This window comes from Bos mutus, chromosome 11 (genome assembly GCF_027580195.1).
Source record: "Bos mutus isolate GX-2022 chromosome 11, NWIPB_WYAK_1.1, whole genome shotgun sequence".
Lineage (NCBI taxonomy): Eukaryota > Metazoa > Chordata > Mammalia > Artiodactyla > Bovidae > Bos > Bos mutus.
Window position 1 is genome coordinate 29,272,339 of NC_091627.1, and position 20,474 is coordinate 29,292,812.

Below are 20,474 nucleotides of genomic sequence, written 5' to 3' on the forward strand. Positions count from 1 at the left end.
TGTTTTTAAAGAAAATGATCATTTGAGTATGCCTAAAATATGTGTTTTTCATTCTTCACAATTCCTCCTTGCATCTTAGATTTTTCTTCTGAGATGGTGGTGTTTCTTCCTTTGTTTTCTCCTTTACATGTTCTATTTGTAGAGGTCTATTGTAAGTTACCTCTCATGTCTTGTTTGAAAGCATCTATTTCATTCAATATTTTTAGATATTATTTAAGGTTATATAAGTCTACCTTCAAGGTTACTTTCTCACAGCAACTGGTTTCAACTTTTTGCTGATTAAAAGTTGACTGTCACTTTAATTGTCCTTTTTCTAAAAGTAAACTATGTATTTTTCATTTTTATCCTTTATCTATTTAAAGCTCTACAGCTTCATTAAGATAGGTCCTGATTTAATTTGATATTGATTTCTTGTTCTTTGTTCTGTTTGGGATTTGTTGATTGCCTAGAATTTAAGGATTGTTGTCTTTAATCTACTCCAGAAAATTCTTATCTACAATATCTCTAAGTATTTCTCCTCACGTTTTCTTTGGTGTTCTACCCTTGTTCTCTCATTTAATATGTTGGGCCTCATTACTCTTATATCCTCTACATCTCCACCTCAGTTTTATACTTTTTCTTTCTTCATTTTTCTCAGCTTGCTTTTTTGATAATTCCTTCAATTTTGCTTTTTAGGTAATCTGGAAAATATGTGATACTTCTAATACCTACAGTCTTTTGGGGTTTATTTTATAATTTGCATTTTTCTGCTGACTTTATTTGTATATGAATTGTTTCTACACTTGTTTAATGATTTCTTATTGTTAGTTCACATTTTTTGAAAAGTTATGGTTAACAAAGAAAGACTTTGTCTTTGCTAGCTACTTGGTGGCCCGGTGAGGTGAAGATCATTAAGCTTAAGATTTTTTTCACACCACATGAGTAATGTTAATTGCAGCCACATGCCCATATGACCCAGGAATCTGGTTTAGGAATTCTCTGATTACTTTTTCTTTTCCTCTGTGTCTCATATATTCACAACCAAGATCTATGCAGCAAGCCTTCTGCAGGAGGAATTTTTTGGTTCCCATTTCACTTACTGAGGATATTGCCCTTTGGTGGCCTCAGATTTACTAGGGACTCCCTAATCCAAGCTCCTTCCAGATACTGGGGCTCCAGGCTATCTATGCCTACTTTCTCTTGGTTTGATATGGGTCACTAATACTCTGAGTCTCTTATAGATGTATATCCAAAAAATCGAAAACAGAGATTGGAAAAGGTATTTTTGCACTAGCATTCATTGAAGCATTATTCACAATAGCTAAACAGTGGAAGCAACCTATTCATCAACATATACATGGATAAACAAACTGTGGTACACACATACATATAGAATGTCATTTAGCTTAAAAAGGAATGAGATTCTGACACATGCTGCAACATGGGTAAACCTTGAAAACAATATGCAAAGTTTAATAAGTCAGTCCCAAAAGGACAAATATTGTTTGAGTCCATGCACATGAAATATCTAGAATAGGCAAATTCATAGAAATAAAAAGTAAATTATAGGTTACTCAGAGGTAAAGAATCCACCTGCAATGCGGGAGACACAGGAGACGTGGGTTCAATCCCTGGGTCAGGAAGATCCCTTGGAAGAGAAAATGGCAACCCACTCCAATAAATGGTAAAGATACTGGAGTAAAAATCCCATGGACTGAGGAGCCTGGTGAACTGCAGTCCTTGGGGTTGCAAAGAGTCAGACACAATTGAGCATGCACACACACACACACACACACACACACATGAACTGGAGGAGGGGGTAATGAGGAGTGATTGCTTAATGGCTGAAAGAGTTTCTGTTTTGGGTGATGGAAAATAGTACACTTAAAACTGGTTAAAATGCATGTTTGTATGTTATTTGTATTTTTCCACAATTGAAAGCTGAATTTAGGCCCTCATGTATTAGATGTTCTCAGACTGACTCTGTTCTGACTCCAGTGCTAGATCACCAATGGCTTTCAAAATTTATGACATCTGAGTTTTGCTCTTCTTTACCTCTGCCTTAGTATGCTTTGGGGCTTCCCTGGTAGGTCAGCTGGTAAAGAATCTGCCTGCAATACAGGAGACCCCAGTTGGATTCCTGGGTTGGGAAGATCCCCTGAAGAAGGGATAGGATATCCACTCCAGTATTATGGGCTTCCCAGTGACTCAGATGGTAAAGAATCCACCTGCCATGCAGGAGACCTGGGTTCAATCCGTGTGTTGGGACGATCCCCTGGAGCAGGGCATGGCAACCCATTCCAGTATTCTTGCCTGGAGAATACCTATGGACAGAGGAGCCTGGTGGGCTACAGGCCATGAGGTCGCAAAGAGTGGGACCGACAGAGCGACTAAGCACAACACACAGCATAGTATGCTTTAAAAATAACTTAATATATGTAGCCTTTTTATCCAATATTGAGATGCTCAGTTGACACATTTTTAAAAATACTATTATTCTGGCGACATTTAAGAGACAGAAAGCACATATACAGTGGTTGAAAGGAAGAGAAGGAAGTAGCTATTGACTGTTCCAGGAGCAGACATCCAAACAGTGTTGGGTGAGCTTGCCTGGCCACATCACTCAATCATGCCCCACAGACCCAATCTCCCCCACACTTGTGCCTAGTCAGGATTCAGGAACATGATAGCTGCAATTGAAATCCACTCATCTCCAGCTGCCTGCTGATTATTCTGGCCATTCAGGGAGAGATTGAAAATCTGCTCTTTTGTTCCTCTCTTTTGCTCAGTAATTATATTTACTTGCACGAAAGGCTGAGTGAAGTCTAAGTCAGAGATTTGTATGGTGCAAGATGTCTCAGTCTGTTTTCTGTCCCTAAATGGAAGATGAGGATTAATTTCTTTATTTCTCAAGGAAATCAGCGTGGATCCATTGGCATGCTGCTAGCAAAAGTTCCTTGATCAAATACATTTTTCACAATGTACAGACTGCCAACTGTTGTTACAGCACTCTAAAAAGCACATTTTCTTGACTTTAGTGTCAGTTTATGTTGACTTTGAATTTAGAGGGGGAGAAAAAGCCATTAACCTCCAGAAATTATAGAAAAATAGTGTAGCTGTACGGTATAGCAAAGTAATGGATAAACAATTATACGCAAATGAATGCAGATCCTAGAGGTCTCGGAGTGCAGACTCTATAACTTCTCAGATGAATCCCTTGCCGTAATCTTGTTAATAGCAGAGCACATACTGAATCCTAGGTGGCCTTTGAACAAGTTAGTCATGCCATAGTAATATTAACAAGTCAGCCCAAACTATGTCTTTTACAATGTCTTACTAAGAATAGCCAGTTGTGTGAGAATCCAAGGTGTTTTAAACAGACTGATTACATCCATTGATTGATGATTTGATTCAGAATAATTTTCTTTCCTTGGATGAGAAAAAGTGACGTTATTGACCCTGTTCATTCAATCAAAATGGTAATGCAACATAAGCATGCCTACTTGCAGAAACAGAAAGCCAGGGGAGAGTCTAAATTATGCAGGGTCTGCCTCTGAGCTGTGTTTATGAATACAATTGATTGACATTGCCTGTTGCCCCTCCTCAACACACATGCATCCACATGCGCTTGTCTTATTATAGATAAACAAGGCATCGGGATTGCAGAAATTGTTTTTACTCCACATTTCATTGGGAAGATAATCACTGCTATTCTTTATTTGTGGTTAATGTGCCATTATGTATAAAAGGGAAAAATGATTAAATGTAATATATTATCAGAAGCACACAGAGGTTATACTTGGCAAAGAAAGTTGATTACTCCTAATATTTGTCGAGAGGGTTTTGTGTTCTCTAGATCACTTAAAATGCCCCTTTAATGAGTGAATGTGTCATTGTACTCCACTTCCTCCATGTTTGACTAGCTCCTCCAGTGTGGGCTTCTTGGTTTCTGTCTCTGGGGCAATTCAGTCCTCTGTGATCTCTTTCTTAACTAACACTTCAAAGTACACAGAATATAGAAGGTGTATTGGCATTTTGTTCCACAACCTGACTTTTAAAACAGGTTTATGTAGGATGGATGGAGCTAGATAGTGAGGACTTGCAGTAAGATTGAATGCGGCATGAGCTGAGGGCAAGATTCAAAAAATATGTAAAAAGGATGGATCAGAGTTTAAAGCAAAATAATGCAGTAGCAAGGTGTCACTTTTTCTTATTGTGCATAGCTGGCCCTTCTTCTGGAAAGTGTACTTATTTCCTCCTAAGAAATTCTTTTCTCCCAGACCAATCAGGTTCTGGTGTGAAGACTACATTTTTAATGATGTGATATTTCAGACCACAAAGATGATAACTCCACCCACATTGGAATCACGGTTTTCTACGTTTTTAATTCAAATTAGGAAGTGCAAATGCCAGACCTCCTCTCTCTAAAGACTTTGAAACATAAATTTTGAGGTACCAGTAGGCCTAGTTTTGGTTGCATGAAAGAAGCCCAAAGAAGAGAAAGAAACAGACATACGGAAAGTAGAAGGGGAGATGGAAAGAAATTCTGGGTGTTATTTGAGACTACACAGTAATCTGCTTGGAGAAGGCAATGGCACCCCACTCCAGCACTCTTGCCTGGAAAATCCCATGCACAGAGGAGCCCGGTGGGCTGCAGTCCATGGGGTCGCGAAGAGTCGGACACAACTGAGCGACTTCCCTTTCACTTTTCACTTTCCTGCATTGGAGAAGGAAATGGCAACCCACTCCAGTGTTGTTGCCTGGAGAATCCCAGGGACGGGGGAGCCTGGTGGGCTGCCGTCTATGGGGTCGCACAGAGTTGGACACGACGGAAGCAACTTAGCAGCAGCAGAAGCAGCAGCAGCAGTCCTCTGCTTCTCTCAGGCCCAGAGAAACTCTAATTGTCTCAACGCTTGTCACTTTTGTTTAAAATAATTTGGATTTGTATTTTTAGCACTTTCAGCCCCAAAATCCAAACTAATACCACAAAAAGAAAAAAAAATTTTTTTCTGGAAACTGAATTGTTAAATTTACTCTCAGTTTTTGTCATATTTCAAGATTTTGATAATTTTTCTTGATGGGTAAAAATCCTTTTCAATTGCTTGATTTGTAAAGTTGGGTGGCCTAAACAGAATGCTTATTCTTTCCTTGTATATATTCCAATTATTACATTTCTAACACATATAGTTACTTGTTAACATCTATCTCTCCTACATTCTTTGCCAAGGACTTTCTTTAAGATTGTGATGAAAACTGACTTTTTCCAGTCCTGTGGCTACTGCTGAGTTTTCCAAATTTGCTGGCATACTGAGTCCAACACTTTCACGGCATCGTCTTTTAGGATTTGAAATAGCTCAAATGGAATTCCATCACCTTAACTAGCTTTGTTCGTAGTGATGCTTCCTAAGGCCCACGTGCCTTCACATTCCAGGATGTCTGGCTCTAGGTCAGTGATCACGCCATCATGATTATCTGGGTCATAAAGATCTTTTTTGTATAGTTCTTCTGTGTATTCTTGCCACCTCTTCTTAATATCTTCTGCTTCTGTTAGGTCCATACCATTTCTGTCCTTTATTGTGCCCATCTTTGCATGAAATGTTCCCTTGGTATCTCTAATTTTCTTGGAGAGATCTCTAGTCTTTCCCATTCTATTGTTCCTCTCTATTTCTTTACACTAATCACTGAGGAAGGCTTTCTTATCTTTCCTTGCTATTCTTTGGAACTCTGCATTCAAATGAGTATATCTTTCCCTTTCTCTTTTGTTTTTGGCTTCTCTTCTTTTCACAGCTATTTGCAACGCCTCCCCAGACAGCCATTTTGCTTTTATGCATTTCTTTTTCTTGGAGATGGTCTTGATCCCTGTCTCCTGTTCAGTTCAGTCGCTCAGTCGTGTCCGACTGTTTGTGACCCCATGAACTACAGCATGCCAGGCCTCCCTGTCCATCACCAACTCCTGGAGTTCACTCAAACTTATGTCCATTGAATCAGTGATGCCATCAGCCATCTCATCCTCTGTTGTCCCCTTCTCCTCCTGCCCCTAATCCCTCCCAGCATCAGAGTTTTATCAAATGAGTCAGCTCTTTGAATGAGGAGGCCAAAGTATTGCAGTTTAAGCTTTAGCAACAGTCCTTCCAAAGAACACCCAGGACTGATCTCCTTTAAATGGACGAGTTGGCTCTCCTTGCAGTCCAAGGGGCTCTCAAGAGTCTTCTCCAACGCCACAGTTCAAAAGCATCAATTCTTCGACACTCAGCTTTCTTCACAGTCCAACTCTCACATCCATACATGACCACTGGAAAAACCATAGACTTGACTAGATGGGCCTTTGTTGGCAAAGCAATGTCTCTGTTTTTTAATATGCTGTCTAGGTGGGTCATAAATATTCCTTCCTAGGAGTAAGCGTCTTTTAATTTAATGGCTACAATCACCATCTGCAGTGATTTTGGAGCCCCCAAAAATAAAGTCTGACACTGTTTCCACTGTTTCCCCATCTATTTCCCATGAAGTGATGGGACCAGATGCCATGATCTTCGTTTTCTGAATGTTGAACTTTAAGCCAAATTTTTCACTCTCCTCTTTCACTTTCATCAAGAGGCTTTTTAGTTCCTCTTCGCTTTTGGCCATAAGGTTGGTGTCATCTACATATCTGAGGTTATTGGTATTTCTCCAGGCAATCTTGATTCCAGCTTGTGCTTCGTCCAGCCCAGCATTTCTCATGATGTACTCTGCATATAAGTTAAATAAGCAGAGTGACAATATACAGCCTTGACATACTCCTTTTCCTATTTGGAATGAGTCTGTTTTTCCATGTGCAGTTCTAACTGTGCTTCCTGACCTGCGTATAGGTTTCTCAAGAGGCAGGTCAGATGGTCCGGTATTCCCATCTCTTGAAAAATTTTCCACAGTTGTGGTGATCCACACAGTCAAAGGTTTTAGCATAGTCAATAAAGCAGAAGTAGATGTTTTTCTGGAACTCTCTTGCTTTTTCAATGATCCAGTGGATGTTGGCAATTTGATCTCTGGTTCCTCTGCCTTTCCTAAAACCAGCTTGAACATCTGGAAGTTCACGATTCATGTATTGCTGAAGCCTGGCTTGGAGAATTTTGAGCATTACTTTACTAGTGTGTGAGATGAGTGCAATTGTGCAGTCATTTGAGCATTCTTTGGCATTGCCTTTCTTTTGGATTGGAATGAAAACTGACCTTTTCCAGTCCTGTGGCCACTGCTGAGTTTTCCAAATTTGCTGGATATTGGGTGCAGTACTTTCACAGCATTATCTTTCAGGATTTGAAATAGCTCAAATGGAATCCATCACATCCACTAGCTTTGTTCGTGGTGATGCTTGGATGGCAAGAGTGAAAGTCAACATTCTAGGAATCAGCGGACTAAAATGGACTGGAATGGATGAATTTAACTCAGATGACCATTATATCTACTACTGTGGGCAGGATTCCCTTAGAAGAAATGGAGTAGCTATCATGGTCAACAAGAGTCCGAAATGCAGTACTTGGATGCAATCTCAAAAATGACAGAATGATCTTTGTTCATTTCCAAGGCAAACCATTCAATATCACAGTAATCCAAGTCTATGCCCCAACCAGTAATGCTGAAGAAGCTGAAGTTGAACGGTTCTGTGAGGACCTACAAGAACTTTTAGAACTAACACCCAAAAAAGATGTCTTTTTCATTATAGGGGACTGGAATGCAAAAGTAGGAAGTCAAGAAACACCTGGAATAACAGGCACATTTGGCCTTGGAATATGGAATGAAGCAGGGCAAAGGCTAATAGAGTTTTCCCAAGAGAACGCACTGGTCATAGCAAACACCCTCTTCCAATAACACAAGAGAAGACTCTACACATGGACATCACCAGATGGTCGACACCAAAATCAGATTTATTATATTCTTTGCAGCCAAAGCTGGAGAAGCTCTATACAGTCAGCAAAAATAAGACTGGGAGTTGACTGTGCCTCAGATCATGAACACCTTATTACAAAATTCAGACTTAAATTGAAGGAAGTAGGGAAAACCACTAGACCATTCAGGTATGACCTAAATCAAATCCCTTATGATTTTACAGTGGAAGTGAGAAATAGATTTAAGGGACTAGATCTGATAGACAGAGTGCCTGGTGAACTATGGATGGAGGTTCGTGACATTGTACAGGAGACAGGGATAAAGACCATACCCAAGAAAAAGAAATGCAAAAAAGCAAAATGGCTGTCTGGGGAGGCCTTACAAATAGCTGTGAAAAGAAGAGACGTGAAAAGCAAAGGAGAAAAGGAAAGATATACCCATTTGAATGCAGAGTTCCAAAGAAAAGCAAGGAGAGATAAGAAAGCCTGCCTCAGTGATCAAGGCAAAGAAATAGAGGAAAACAACAGAATGGAAAAGACTAGAGATCTCTCCAGGAAGATTAGAGATACCAAGGGAGCATTTCATGCAAAGATGGGCACAATAAAGGACAGAAATGGTATGGACCTAACAGAAGCAGAAGATATTAAGAAGAGGTGGCAAGAATACACAGAAGAACTGTATAAAAAAGATCTTTATGACCCAGATAATCACGATGGTGTGATCACTGACCTAGAGCCGGACATCCTGGAATGTGAAGTCAAGTGGGCTTTAGAAACATCACCATCTCCTGTACAGTGTCACAAACCTCCTTCCACAGTTCATCAAGCACTCTGTCTATCAGATCTAATCCCTTGAATCTATTTCTCACGTCCACTGTATAATTGTAAGGGATTTGATTTAGGTAATACCTGAATAGTCTAGTAGTTTTCCCTACTTTCTTCAATTTAAGTCTGAATTTGGCAATAAGGAGTTCATGATCTGAGCCACAGTCAACTCCCAGTCTTATTTTTGCTGATTGTACAGAGCTTCTCCGTCTTTGGCTGCAAAGAATATAATCAGTCTGATTTCCGTATTGACCATCTGGTGATATTCATGTGTAGAGTCTTCTCTTTTGTTGTTGGAAGAGGTTGTTTGCTATGACCAGTGGGTTCTCTTGGCAAAACTCTGTTAGCCTTTGCCCTGCTTCATTCTGTCACACACTAGTAAAGTAATGCTCAAAATTCCCCAAGCCAGACTTCAACAATACGTGAACCATGAACTTCCAGATGTTCAAGCTGGTTTTAGAAAAGGCAGAGGAACCAGAGATCAAATTGCCAACATCCATTGGAATATTGAAAAAGTGAGAGAGTTACAGTAAACATCTATTTCTGCTTTATTGACTATGCCAAAGCCTTTGACTGTGTGGATCACCACAAACTGTGGAAAATTCTTCAAGAGATGGGAATACAAACCACCTAAGCTGCCTCTTGAGAAATCTGTATGAAAGTCAGAAAGCAACAGTTACAACTGGACATGGAACAACAGACTTGTTACAAATTGGGAAAGGAGTATGATAAGGCTGTATATTGTCACTCTGCTTATTTAAGTTATATGCAGAGTACATCATGCGAATTGCCAGGCCGGATAAAACATAAACTGGAATCAAGATTGTTGGGAGAAATATAAATAATCTCAAATATACAGATGACACCACCCTTATGGCAGAAAGCGAAGAAGAACTAAAGAGCCTCTTGATGAAAGTGAAAGAGGAGAGTGAAAAAGTTGGCTTAAAATTCAACATTCAGAAAACGAAGATCATGGCATCTGGTTCCATCATTTCATGGGAAATAGATGGGGAAACAGTGGAAACAGTGCCAGACTTAATTTTTTTGGGGGGCTCCAAAATCATTGCAGATGGTGACTGCAGCCATCAAATTAAAAGATGCTTTCTCCTTGGAAGAAAACCTATGACCAACCTAGATGGCATATTAAAAAGCAGAGACATTACTTTGCCAACAATGGTCCATCTAGTCAAGGCTATGGTTTTTCCAGTAGTCATGTATGGATGTGAGAGTTGGACTATAAGGAAAGCTGAGCACCGAAGAATTGATGCCTTTGAACTGTGGTGTTGGAGAAGACTCTTCAGAGTCCTTTGGACTGCAAGGAGTTCCAACCAATCCATCCTAAAGGAAAGCAGTCCTGAATATTCACTGGAAGGACTGATGTTGAAGCTAAAACTCCAATACTTTGGCCACCTGATGTAAAGAACTGACTCATTTGGAACAACCCTGATGCTGGGAAAGATTGAAGGCGGGAGGAGAAGGGGACAACAGAGAATGAGATGGTTGGATGGCATCACCGACTCAATGGACATGAGTTTGAGTAAACCCCCGGGAGTTGGACAGGGAGGTCTGTTGTGCTGCAGTCCATGGGGCTTCAAAATGTTGGACATGGCTGAGCTATTGAACTGAACTAGACTGATTTCTCTTACATATCTGTGAGCTTCTTAAAGGCAGGAGGGACTGGGTCTTATTTTTGACTCTGTATCTTCAGAACCTTGAATAGCTTTAGGCACATTTTAAGCTTCACAAATATTTGTTCAGTTGAGTTTTAGCGAGCACCGGTGTCTCAGGATTTCGCACTGTGCTTTGACTGAATTGCCAGGTATCTGTCTCTCTATATTTCCTAGGATATCTCACTTCCAAGGTCACTGAAGTTCCTCCCTAATGTTCTAATTCCCAACCTGGGAGCTTTAGATCTCAAGAATTTCCAGGAAGCCCAGACAGCTTTGTGAAGAATAGCACATTGACATTCTATTGTGCTTTTTTTTTTTTTTTTCAGAAACAAGGCTCCAAATTTGGAAAGCATCAGTGAAACTCCACAGGTAAGAAATAATGTCAATCATGACTCATTTCATTTACGTGGTTGGACACTTTGGATGGCTTATCTCAGCAGGTTTCTATTCAAAGAACATCTGTTACTTTTTCTAAATCCCTGTAATGAAGCCAGCATTTAGTTGCAACTCCCTGAAAACCCCACAATTATTAAAACCACAAGCATATACTTCCTCCACTTATCACTTAGTTTAGAAGTGTTGTTAGCCTGAAACGTTTCCTAGGTGCCTTCTGTACAGTTCACGTGTTTTATCATTGATTTCCTGTTTTACAAGAAGGGGAACTGGTACTCAGATGGGTCAGGTATTTTGCCCAAGGTCCATAAGAAGTGTTAAGTAGAACAGGACTTGTAAAGGAGCCTGAATTTGGTCATGTTCAAATCCTTAGAATGTCCATAGTCCTTGCCATTCATTTGGTTCTCAAAGAATGATGCTAAAATGAGCTAACCAAGCTTCAAAGTGTAGCTACCTTCTATGACCTTGTATCCTTTCGGAAAAAAGTGGCATGCTACTTAAATATTTAGAGGCATCTATAAAGCTCTTATTTGCATGGCTTCAAATAATGTTGACTGGATTTGCACATGCTGCTTTGTCACTTTCAATATTGAATTTAAACTCCGGTGTTAGTGATATTCTTTAAAAAATGTAGCTCTTTGCCTTTGTGAAAGATTGCATCTGGGTACATCATTCTGCCTTCATCAAAATGGGTTAATGGTAGAGTTTGAGGGCAGAAACCACTGCTCTTGTTCATTTTTTGTAAGTTTACAAATCAGTGATATTTGTTGAATTTGTGGAGTTGTGCAACTGTCACTATGATCCAGTTGTACAGCATCTCATCACTCTAAAAAATCCCCCATGAGCTAATTTGCAGTCCTTCTCCACTGCAAAGAGTATCCCTGTCAGAGGCATACATTGATCTGCTTTCTGTCTCTATAAAAAGTTACCTTTTTTAGACACTTCATATAAATGAAACCCTACCATTTATAGTCTTTGGTGTCTGGCTTCTTTTATTTAGTGTAATGCTTTGAAGGTTTATGTGTGACACAATATATATCAGTATTTCATCCCTTTATTTACTAAATAGTTTATTGTATGGCTATATACCACATTTCATTATATTATCTAACATTTGATGGATACTTGGATTGTTCAGTTTATGGCCATTATAAAAATGCTTCTATGAACATGTGTATAAAATCATTTTAGGCATCTTTTCATTTTGCTGTGGTAGATTATTAAGAGTAGAATTGCTGGGTCATGTGATAAGTTTGTTTCACTTTTTTAAGAAATTTCCCAACTGATTTCCAACTCCGCTATAGGAGTTTATGTTTCTACCAGCAATGTGTGAGGGTCATAGATTCTCTACAACTTTTCTAAAACTTAGTATGGTCAGAATTTTTGATTATAGTCATTTTTATAGGTATGTAGTGGTATTTCAGAGAAGGCAATGGCACCCCACTCCAGTATTCTTGCCTGGAAAATCCCATGGACAGAGGAGCCTGGTAGGCTGCAGTCCATGAGGTCGCGAAGAGTCGGGCACAACTAAGTGACTTCACTTTCACTTTTCACTTTCATGCATTGGAGAAGGAAATGGCAACCCACTCCAGTGTTCTTGCCTGGAGAGTCCCAGGGATGGTGGAGCCTGATGGGCTGCCGTCTATGGGGTCACAGAGTCGGACATGACTGAAGCGACTTAGCAGCAGCAGCAGTGGTATTTCATTTTAGATTTAACTTGTTGTTCAGTTGCTCAGTCATTCCCAGCTCTTTGCAACCCCAGGGACTGCAGCTCACCAGACTTCCCTGTCCTTTAGTATCTCCCAGAGTTTGCTCAAATTTATGTCCATTGAGTCAGTGATGCCATTCTACCATCTCAGATTTAACTTAGTTCTTAATGAATGTGTAGCAACTTTTAATCTATTTGTTAGCCCTTTGCCTGTGATCTCTGATATGTAAAGTACAAATTTTTATCAATTTTAGATCACTTTTCTTATTTTTCAGTTATACAATATTATGCTATTATTAAATTATATACTATATTACATAATTCATATTACAGATGGAAGTCTTTTATCAGATATGTATTTTCCAAATATAGTCTCCCAGTTTGTGTCTTTCTTGCCATTTCTTTTTCTTAATGGTGTCTTTTGAAGTGTTAATGTTCTCATTTTAATGAAATATAATTTATCATATATAGTTATATAACATACTTATATATTTACTTATGTAATAAAATAATGAATTATATTAGCTATCTAATGAAGTAATCATAAATATATAATATTACATATTATAAATTATTACTTTACATGTATATATATGTATATATTTAAATATATACACATGCATATTTACGTCATTTGCCTTTGGTTTTATATCTGATATCTCTTTGTCTGACCCTAAATCTTGAAATTTTATGTTCTTTTTGGAGAATTTTAATAGTTTTAGCTTGTACAGTTAGGTCAGTGACTGATACTGAATGCATTTTGTGAAGCATCTAAATTCATCCTTTAGCATATGGCTGTCTATTTATACCAGTATCATTCATTTAAAAGTTAATTGAATTGCCTTTGTCAAAAAAATTGACCATAAACTTGAAGATTCACTTTTGGACTCTTCAGTTTCATTGATCTATGTGCTTATTCTTGTGCCAATACCATATTATCTTCTTTACTGTTGCTTTATAGTAAAATGTGAAAGGTAGTAGTGTAAGCCCTTAAAGTTTGCTCTTTTTTTTTTCAATAATTGTTTTGGCTATTCTAAGTCTTTGCATTTGATTTAGCTTGATGTTTTCTATAAATGAATCTTGGAGGGATTTGGACAAGGATTTTGTTAAATTTATAGATCAGTTTTGGGGGAAAGCTGCTTCAATTTGGGGAGAAGTATTTTAGTTCATAAACATGGCATGTGTCCTTACTTATAATATGTTCCAGCAATGTTTTGTGGTATTCACATAAAATCATATACATCCTGGTGTTAGATTTTTTTTCCCAATGTATATTATTATTCTTGATGATACCCTGTGTAGAATGGTTTTCTTTTTCTTTAATTTACGTATTATTTCTTTGCTTGTGTTGCGTCTTTGCAGCTGCACGGGCTCTTCTCTAGTGGTGAGTGGGGGCTGCTCTCTAGTTGTGAGCAGGGTTCTCATTGCAGTGGCTTCTCTTGTTGAGGAGCACTGGCGCTAGAGCACGCTGGCTGCAGCAGTTGCCACATATGGGTTCAGTTTGTGGTTCCCAGGTTCTAGAACACAGGCTTAATAGTTGTGATCCACAATTCAGTTGCTCTATGGCATGTGGGAAATTCCTGGATCAGTCTTTTGCATTGGTAGGTGGATTCTTTACCACTGAGCCACCAGGGAAGCCGTCGAATTGTTTTCATGATTTTATTTTTTAATCGCTCACTGCTAGGACAAGGCAATGGCAACCCACTCCAGTACTCTCCAGTACTCTTGCCTGGAAAGTTCCATGGATGGAGGAGCCTGGTAGGTTGCAGTCCATGGTGTCGCTGAGTCAGACACGACTGAGCAACTTCACTTTCACTTTTCACTGTCATGCACTGGAGAAGGAAATTGCAACCCACTCCATTGTTCTTGCTTGGACAATCCCAAGGGATGGGGGAGCCTGGTGGGCTGCTGTCTATGGGATCGCACAAAGTTGGACACGACTGAAGCGACTTAGCAGCAGCAGAATATAGAATTCAATTGATTTTATATCTTATATCTTGATATAAGATATCTTATATCTTATGACCTTGCTAAGTTTATTTATTTGGGTTTCCCCAGGTGTTGCTTTTTTTTGCATTTCTTTTTCTTGGGGATGGTCTTGTTCTCAGTCTCCTGTACAATGTCACGAACCTCTGTCCATAGTTCATCAGGCACTCTGTCTATCAGATCTAATCCCTTAGATTTATTTCTCACTTCTACTGTATAATCATAAGGGATTTGATTTAGGTCATACCTGAATGGTCATACCTGAATGACCATCCCCAAGAAAAAGAAATGCAAAAAAGCAAAATGGCTTTCTGAGGAGGCCTTACAAATTGCTGTGAAAAGAAGAGAAGTGAAAAGCAAAGGAGAAAAGGAAAGATATAACCATTTGAATGCAGAGTTCCAAAGAATAGCAAGGAGAGATAAGAAAGCCTGCCTCAGCGATAAGTGCAAAGAAATAGAGGAAAACAACAGAATGGGAAAGACTAGAGATCTCTCCAAGAAAATTAGAGATACCAAGGGAACGTTTCATGCAAAGATGGGCTCGATAAAGGACAGAAATGGTATGGACCTAACAGAAGCAGAAGATATTAAGAAGAGGTGGCAAGAATACACAAAATAACTATACAAAAAAGATCTTCATGACCCAGATAATCACGGTGGCGTGATCACTCACCTAGAGCCAGACATCCTGGAATGTGAAGTCACGTGGGCCTTAGGAAGCATCACTATGAACAAAGCTAGTTGAGGTGATGGAATTCCAGTTGAGCTATTTCAAATCCTAAAAGATGATACCGTGAAAGTGTTGGACTCAATATGCCAGCAAATTTGGAAAACTCAGCAGTGGCCACAGGCTGGAAAAGGTCAGTTTTAATTCCAATCCCTAAGAAAGGCAATGCCAAAAGATGCTCAAACTACTGCACAATTGCACTCATCTCACACACTAGCAAAGTAATGCTCAATATTCTCCAAGCCAAGCTTCAACAATACATGAACTGTGAACTTCCAGATGTTCAAGCTGGTTTTAGAAAAGGCAGAGGAAACAGAGATCAAATTGCCAACAGCCACTGGATCATTGAAAAAGCAAGAGAGTTCCAGAAAAACATCTCTTTCTGCTTTATTGACTATGCCAAAGCCTTTGACTGTGTGGATCACAATAAATTGTGGAAAATTCTGGAAGAGATGGGAATACCAGACCACCTGACCTGCCTCTTGAGAAATCTGTATGCAGGTCAGGAAGGAACAGTTAGAACTTGACATGGAACAACAAACTGGTTCCAAATAGAAAAAGGAGTATGTCAAGGCTGTATATTGTCATCCTGTTTATTTAACTTTTAGGCAGAGTACATCATGAGAAACACTGGGCTGGATGAAGCACAAGCTGGAATCAAGATTGCTGGGAAAAATATCAATAACCTCAGATATGCAGATGACACCACCCTTAGGGCAGAAAGTGAAGAACTAAAGAGCCTCTTGATGAAAGTGGAAGAGGAGCGTGAAGAAGTTGGCTTAAAGCTCAACATTCAGAAAACAAAGATCATGGCATCTGGTCCCATCACTTCATGGCAAATAGATGGAGAAACAGTGGAAACAGTGGCAGAATATTTTCTTGGGCTCTAAAGCACTACAGATGGTGATTGCAGCCATGAAATTAAAAGACGCTTACTCCTTGGAAAAAAAGTTATGACCAATCTAGACAGCATATTAAAACAGCAGAGACGTTACTTTGCCAAAAAAGATCTGTCTAGTCAAGGTTATTTTCCAGTCATGGTTTTTCCAGTAGTCATGTATGGTTATGAGAGTTGGACTATAAAGAAAGCTGAGCACCGAAGAACTGATGCTCTTGAGAGTCCCTTGGACTGCAAGGAGATCCAATCAGTCCATCCTAAACGAAATCAGTCCTGAATGTTCATTGAAAGGACTGATGTTGAAGTTGAAACTCCAATACTTTGGCTACCTGATGTGAAGAGCTGACTCACTTGAAAAGACCCTGATACTGGGAAATATTGAAGGCAGGAGGAGAAGGGGACGGCAGAGGACAAGACGGTTGATTGGCATCACCGACTCAATGGACATGAGCTCGAGTAAACCCCCAGAAGTTGGTGATGGACAGGGAGGCCTGGCCTGCTGCAGTCCGTGGGGTCACAAAGAATGGGACATGACTGAGTAACTGAACTGAACTGAACTGATCTGAGTTGTTGCTAGTGGTAAAGAACACACCTACCAATCCATTAGACTTAAGAGACGTCGATTTGATCTCTGGGTTGGGAAGATTCCTTGGAGAAGGGAGTGGCAACCCACTCCAGTATTCTTGCCTGGAGAATCCCATGGACAGGGTAGCTTGGCAGGCTGAAGTCCATGGGACCACACAGAATTGGACATGACTGAAGTGACTTAGCACATAGAATGGCATTCCTTAGGATCCTTTAGCCTATGGGTTATGTCATCTGCAAAGGAAGACAGTTTTATTTCCTCCGATTTGAGTTCCTTCTATTTGTTCTCCCTCTTCCCTCTCTGTCTTCTCCTCCCCATCTTCCTCTTAACTGAACATGTTGGCTATAGTCTCGATGTTCAGTAGAAATGAAGAGAACAGAACAGAGGTTATTTGCCTTTTTCCTCATCTTTGATGGGAAGGATTTAGTCTTTCACCGTTAAGTATGATGTTAGATTTTAAGCTTTTTTGTTTGTTTTAAGAAAGATACCATCTATTCCTAGTTTGTAGTGAAGTAACTACTATAAAAGGGTATTGAATTTTTTTCACAAGCTTTTTGAATCTATTGGTATTCTCATGTGGATTTTGTCCTTTCTTTCATTAATGTGGTACATTACAGTAATTGATTTTCAGATATTTAACCAATCTTTCATTCCTGGTATGAATTGAAATTGGTCATGTTGTATAATCCTGACTAACTTCTGCTGAGTTCAATATTTAATATTTTGTTAAAGATGTGTATACATGTGTATTCATGATGGCTATTGGTCTTTAGTATTCTTTTCTTGAGGTCTTTGTAAATTTATGTTGTCATGGTAATACTGGCCTTATATAATGACTATAGAAGTATTCCTTCCATTACATTTAATGGAAGAAATTGTGAAGGAATGGTATTATTTCTTCTTTAAACGTTTGGTATAATTCATCAGTTAAACCACTCATGCCTAAAATTTCTCTGTGAGAATGTTTTAAATTACTATTTCAATTTCCTTACATTTTATAGATCTATTCATATTCTTTTTCTTATTTTTCTGAGTGAATTTGGTAATGTGTATCTTTTTAGGAATTTGTCCATATATTCTGATTTGTCTAATCTGTTGGCTTTCATTTAAGCTAATATTTCCTTATAAACTTCTTAATTTCTATAGAGAAGATAACGGTGTTCTGTTTCATTACTATTTTTGGTAATTTGTTATTTTTGTTTTAATTGCTTGTCAGTTTACCTAAGAGTTTACCAATTTTATTTTTTTAACCAACTTTTGGTTTTATGATTTTCTCTATTGTATTTCTTTTTTTTCCTTAATTTACTCTAATATTTATTATTTCTTACTTCTTGCTGTGACTTTATTTGCCCTTCTTTTTATAATTTACTGAGGCGGAAGCTTAGGTGATGATTTGAGAGTTTTTCTCTTATGATATAGGCACTTAAAATTTCAGACCCTGAGAGTCTTCAGCTGAAAACATAAATATGTTTTCATAATTTCAATAAATTCAGATTATTTTGTGATTTCTCCTTTGACATATGAGTAACTTAAAGTGTGTTGTTTAATGTCTACATGTTGGAGTAGTCTCAGGTTTACTTCTGTTGTGGGTTGCCAACTTAATTTCAAGTGGTCAGAGATTATACTTCATATACTTTCAGTCATTTAAACTCTTGAGGGATTCTTTATGGCTTAGCAAGTGGTCTGTCCTGAAGAACATTTTGTGTGTGCTCGAAAAGAGTGTGCATTCTGCAGAGTTTGGTTGAGGTGTCCTATTGATGTTGGTTACAACAAGTTGTTTGATAGCATCATTTTGGTCATCTCTGTCCATGCTGACTTCTTTGTAGTTTTTCTATCAGTTTTTGTGAATAGGCTGTTGAAATCTCTATCTATTATTATTAAACTGTCTGTTTCTTCTTTCAATTCTGCCAGGTTTTACTTCATGCATTTTGGAGCTTTATTGTTCAGTATATATGTACTTGGGGTTCCCTGGTGGCTCAGGTGGGTAAAGAATCCTCCTGCAATGCAGGATACCTGGGTTCAATACCTGGGTTGGGAAGATCTCGGTCATGGCAACCCACTCCGGTATTCTTGCCTAGAGAATCCCCATGGACAGAGGAGCCTGATGGGCTACACATTCCATAGAGTCCCAAAGAGTTGGACATAACCGAGTGACTAATACACACATATGCATTTATAATTTTAATTATTTTAATCACTGATAATGTTTTTACTGTTATCAAATGTCCACCTTTTTAATATTTCCTGTCTGAAGTTAATTTTGTGTGATGTGAATATAGCCATCCAGCTTTTTTATGCTCACTGTTTGTATGTTATTTTTCTATTATTTTATTTTCAGTATATTTATGTCTAACATGTATCCCTTATAGACAGCATTTAGTGGGTTTGGTATTTAACCCAGTCTGACATTCCATATTTGAGTGGAGTTATATAGACTCTTTACATTTAATATATGTTCGGTTTTACTTCTAGAGTTTATATATTTATCATTTGTCTTTTTTGTTCCCCCTTTTTTCTTTACTATCTTTTAAAAAACTCTTTTCCATTATAATTTATTATATGATCTTGAATGTAGTTCCCTGTGCTATACAATGGGACCTTGTTTTTTATTTTATATATAGTAGAATGTATCTGTTAGTCCCTAACTCCTAATTTATCCTTTCCCTTTTGGTAACTGTAAGGTTGTTTCCTATGTTTGTGAGTCTATTGTCTGTTTTGTAAATAAATTCTTTGCTTCATATTTTAGAGTCTACATTTAGGTGATAATGTATGATATTTGTCTTTCTCTGACTTAACTTCACTTAGTATGATACTCGCGGGTCCGCCCATGTTGCTGGAATGGCATTCTTTCATTCTTTTTATGGCTAATATTCCATTGTATATGTGTGACACACCTTCTTTATAGATTCATCTGTTGACGGATGTTTAGATTGCTTCCATTCTTGGCTGTTGTAAATAGTGCTGTTATGAACACTGAGGTGCATGTATCTTTTTGAACTAAAAATTTCTCCAGATATATGCCCAGGAGTGGAATTGCTGGATCGTACGGTACCCCTATTTTTAGTTTTTGAAGAAACCTTGATACTGTGTTTTTCATAGTGGCTGCACCAAATTACATTCCCACCAATAGTGTAGGATGGTTCCCTTTTCTCCATACCTTCTCCAGGATTTATTATTTGTAGACTTTTTAGTGATGGCCATTCTGACTGATGTGAGGAAGTACCTCATTGTAATTTTGATTTGTAGTTCTCTAATAATTAGTAATGCTGAGCATCTTTACATGTGCCTGTTGGAACATGTCTTCTTTGGAGAAATGTCTGTTTAGGTCTTCTCATTTTGTGATTCTGTTGTTTGTTTGTTTTTTAGTTGAGCTGTATGAGCTGTGTGTGTATTTTGAAAATTAAACCCTTGTCAGTTGCATCATTTGCAAATATTTTCTCCAAGTCCATAGGTTGTCTTTTGTTTATGGTTTCTTCTGTTGAGCAAAAGCTTGTAAGTTTGATTAGATCCCACTTGTATATTTTTGCTTTTATTTCTATTTTCTTGGGAGACTGACCTAAGAAAACATCCGTATGGTTTATGTCAGAGAATGTTCTGCCTGTGTTCTCTTCTAGGAGTTTTATGGTGTCACATCTTACATGTAAGTCTCAAAGCCATTTTGAGCTTATTTTTGTATACTGTGTGAGGGACAGTTCTAACTTCTTTGGTTTACTTGTGGGCTGTCCAGGTTTCCCAACGCCACTTGCCTAAGAAGCTCTTTTTTCTCTGTTGTGTATTCTTGACTGCATCGTCGAAGATTAATTGATCTCAGGTGTATGGGTTAATTCTGGGCTCTCTTATTGTGTG

At 38.5% G+C, this 20,474-nt stretch overlaps 1 long non-coding RNA gene across 1 annotated transcript in view; it reads left to right on the forward strand.

Moving 5' to 3' along the window:
• Positions 1 to 20,474, forward strand: part of LOC138989968 (uncharacterized) — a 222,492-nt gene that overhangs the window by 196,067 nt on the left and 5,951 nt on the right. The window contains exon 3 of the long non-coding RNA XR_011466158.1: positions 10,657 to 10,699. This is a non-coding gene — a long non-coding RNA (uncharacterized lncRNA). The remainder of the gene's footprint in view (positions 1 to 10,656; positions 10,700 to 20,474) is intronic.